Raw genomic sequence first — 4,065 nt, forward strand, 5'->3', positions numbered from 1 at the left:
TCTTCTGAAGAGCTAGCCAGCATCTCCTGTAGTGCCACCCCAGACCCCAGATGAATGCTCTCCTCATCCAGCTGTACTGGGTGAATCCTGCCACTGCAGAGTGAAACAGTCCCAGGGAGCAACTAATCCAGTTTCCCACTAGAGTGCCTCTTTTCCCTTTCTGGCCCAGGGGGTGCAGGTCTACTAATTCACTCCTCTGTCTATGAGCTGATGGGGTAGTGACTGCTTCCAGGCCTTCTGCTAGGCTGCACCTTCCCTGCTGCAATGGTTCTTCCTCGCTCTGCGGGGTGCTGAAGTCCTGAGCTTTCCTCCTCTCTAGCTTCCCTGCCTGTAGGTGAGCTCCTCTCCATCTGGGCCCCCTCCCAGGCTCCTCTCTCCAGCCTCTCATTTCTCCATCTTCCACTGGAACTCTCCTGCTGCTGAGCTGGCTTTCTCACTCTCAAGGGCTGTCCTGGCCCCAAGCCAAGCCTCCTGTTGGGGATTGGGCAGGATCGCTTAAGAGTGCAGACCAGCCACTCCTCGCCCCCTCCCACTGCTTCTAGAATCTTCTCCAAAATTCTAAAGCAGGGGGAAGTTCCAGACAGCTGGTCTGCAGAACGTCTCAGCTCTGACCTGAATTTGACTTTGACCTCCCTCTTGCTATTACCACAGGCTGCTACTCAGCCCCTGTTTAACAATAGGACTCTAGCTCCCCCTAGATATCTAGGAGGGTGCTACACAAATAATAATAAAAGGCTTTGGGGGGGGGGGGGGCAGATAATACAGATCCTTAAATATGTCCAAAAAATGATCTCTTACAATAGGATTATACTACCCAGAATTAAAGACAGACATTGGCAGTGCTCCTAGGTGTGTTATTATTATACAGTATTTGCAGTATTTTATATACAGTGGTGTAGCGCAGACACCCAGGCCAGTCCCGCTGTTTATCCCAGATTCGTTCACCATTGGATGCACAGCAGCCAGGCACACAGCAGTTTCAGTCTCTCCACAGAATAACCAGGCAAAGGTTTTTTGAGTTTGTTTGAGGAACTTGGATGGGAAATGGGGTGAGTTTGGAATACTCCAGAATTAGTGCAAACATGAACAGAGGACACTCTCTAGTAGTAATTAACTCCTTAAGTAGGGCTATAGCTTCAGGGGGATCCCACACTGGAAATAACCCCAGGCCAGCAAATCTGGAACAGTCTCTCAAAAAGAGGTCAACAGTCTCTCCAAGATCTCTCTCCGGCTTTCACTCCTGAGGCCATGGATGCCTCCTTCCTGTATCTCAGCCAGACCCGGCACCATGAGTCTCCAGGACAACTCCTTAGCAGACTTTCTCCCAACCATTCTTCCACCCTTTGCAATCAGCTCCCAGCTCTCCCTGAGCTTGGACAGCAATGAACCTCCTGTAGTCTTTAACTAGATGGCCCATGAGGGCAGATACCTCCAGGCTGGGTCTCTCTCCACCAGAACAAGGACCCTGTTGTTAAGGGCCCCAATCTATTAATGCACCTCAGCCCCCTGCTGGTCACTCTTCTAACAAAGGATTAGCTGAGGCTACATAAATATTCAGCTCAGGGTCCGCCTCTCCCAACCCACAATATTCCAGAACATCTTGGAATCAGAGGCGTCCCTAGGGTTGGTGTCACCCGGTGAGATAACACTTGGTGACACCCCCTCCGACGATCCCCGCAGAATGGATTGGATCTGCTGATTGAGCATAATGAATCAGACTCTGATCTAATATGCTCAATCCGCAGATCCAATTCATCCTGCGGGGATCTTCGGCTTGCTTTACAACTTACCTTTTGGTGGAGCGGGTCCGGTGTCACCCCATATAGGTTGCATGCCGACGATCCCCGCAAAATGGATCTGCGGATTGAGCATAATGGATCGGAGAACGATCCATTATCCTCTCCAATCTGCAGATCCCATCCATCCTGTGGGGATCATCGGCTTGCTTTACAACTTACCTTTTGGTGGAGTGGGTCCGGTGTCACCCCATGTTATAGGTATCACCCGGTGCAGCACGCACCCCCCGCACCTGCCTAGGGATGCCACTGCCTGGAATTACATAGCTACATAGTTAGTCTGGCTGAAAAAAGACAAAAGTCCATCCAGTTCAACCATTAAAAAACAAAAAGTTATAATCCGACACCCACAGTTGATCCAGAGGAAGGCAAAAAACCCAGCAAAGCACGATCCAATCTCCTCCTGCAGCGGAAAAAATTCCTTCCTGATCCCCCGAGAGGCAATCGGATATTCCCTGGATCAACTTTCCCTATAAATGTTCTATCCAGTTATATTCTGTGTATCCAAGAAAGGATCCAGGACTTTCCTACAGCAATCCACTGAGCTGGCCACAACCAACCCTGGAGGGAGTCTATTCCACATTCTCACAGCTCTGACTGTGAAGAATCCTAATGCAGGGGGAAGTAGTAGCCAGAAGAACCCAGAACAGCCGAAAACAATCAAAACCTAGAATATCTCTATGGTCAGCAGGTAGACCTGCCGGCTTCAGCTGGGGGCTCCCCGGGGGAACGGGAGAGCCCCGAAGGCAGTGGAAGTTGGCAGGGGGCAACACTCTTCTTCCGCATATAAAGGCGATCCAGCGAATATTTAGCTGCTCAGATTACTTTCACATGATTCAGCATCGGAAGCCGACAAAAGAAATACCGGTGTCATGACTGCAGCCATGGCCCCGATACAACCACTTCAACCAGAGAACATACAGGTACATCCTATGGGAAGGAAAAGGTTCATCCTGAGAAGTCCAGCCCCCAAATAAAATATAGCAAATAGAGCAACAACCCCCTCCCCCCCCAACAAAAAACAAAACAAAACAATAAAAAACACAAACAAACCCCACAAAAAAACTCACACAAGAAAAAAACCCGGGGAGACTCGATGGCCCACTCAATCTTTTTCTGCCGTCAATTTTCTATGTTTCTATGTATTGTTGAGTTAAAGCAGAAAATGGGACCTCTTACAGGAAATTCAAAGGTGACCGTTATTTACTGGATGGCACCAGAAAGAGCCTGAAATTGACCAAGAACACCCCTGATGTGCATACACCGTCATGAAACCCACAGCATCTGTCGGAACCCACCAGGTCCTCATGCCACGTGTGTCCCTTCTTCTGTCCCTCCTTCCAAGGGGCGGTGCTGCACCCCCTGAAAAATGCCACCCTAGGCAAATGCCTTGTTTGCCTTGTGGTAAATACACCCCTGGATGGCATGCCTGGGCTGTTCTCCCCAAACACACAGAAAAAGAAATACAACATTTGCAGTTATTGAATTGATGTCTGAACTTTCACAGCGGTATGATAAGGAGATAATGAAGATGACTAGAAAATGGTGGCATTGTCCCTTTAATTTTTACCACTGCCAATGGCACACAGAGAGCAGGGGTCATGTTGGTGGCACTCATACAGAGCAAGGGTCATGTTGGTGGCACTCATACAGTACAAGGGTCATGTTGGTGGCACTCATACAGTACAAGGGTCATGTTGGTGGCACTCATACAGAGCAAGGGTCATGTTGGTGGCACTCATAGTGCAAGAGTCATGTTGGCGGCACTCATAGAGTACAAGGGTCATGTTGGTGGCACTCCTACAGAGCAAGGGTCATGTTGGTGGCACTCATAGAGTACAAGGGTCATGTTGGTGGCACTCCTACAGAGCAAAGGTCATGTTGATGGCACTCATACAGAGCAAGGGTCATGTTGGTGGCACTCATACAGTACAAGGGTCATGTTGGTGGCACTCATACAGTACAAGGGTCATGTTGTTGGTACTCCTATAGAGCAAGGGTCATGTTGGTGGCACTCATACAGTACAAGGGTCATGTTGGTGGCACTCATACAGTACAAGGGTCATGTTCGTGGCACTCCTACAGAGCAAAGGTCATGTTGGTGGCACTCATACAGTACAAGGGTCATGTTTGTGGCACTCATACAGTGCAAGGGTCATGTTGGTGGTACTCCTATAGAGCAAGGCTCATGTTGGTGGCACTCATTTAGTACAAGGGTCATGTTGGTGGCTCTTAAAGTGCAGGGGTCATGTTGGTGGCACTCATACAG

Source organism: Staurois parvus, unplaced genomic scaffold (assembly GCF_062004578.1).
Source record: "Staurois parvus isolate SC_StPar_1 unplaced genomic scaffold, SC_StPar_1.0 ptg001386l, whole genome shotgun sequence".
NCBI classification, from domain to species: Eukaryota; Metazoa; Chordata; class Amphibia; order Anura; family Ranidae; genus Staurois; species Staurois parvus.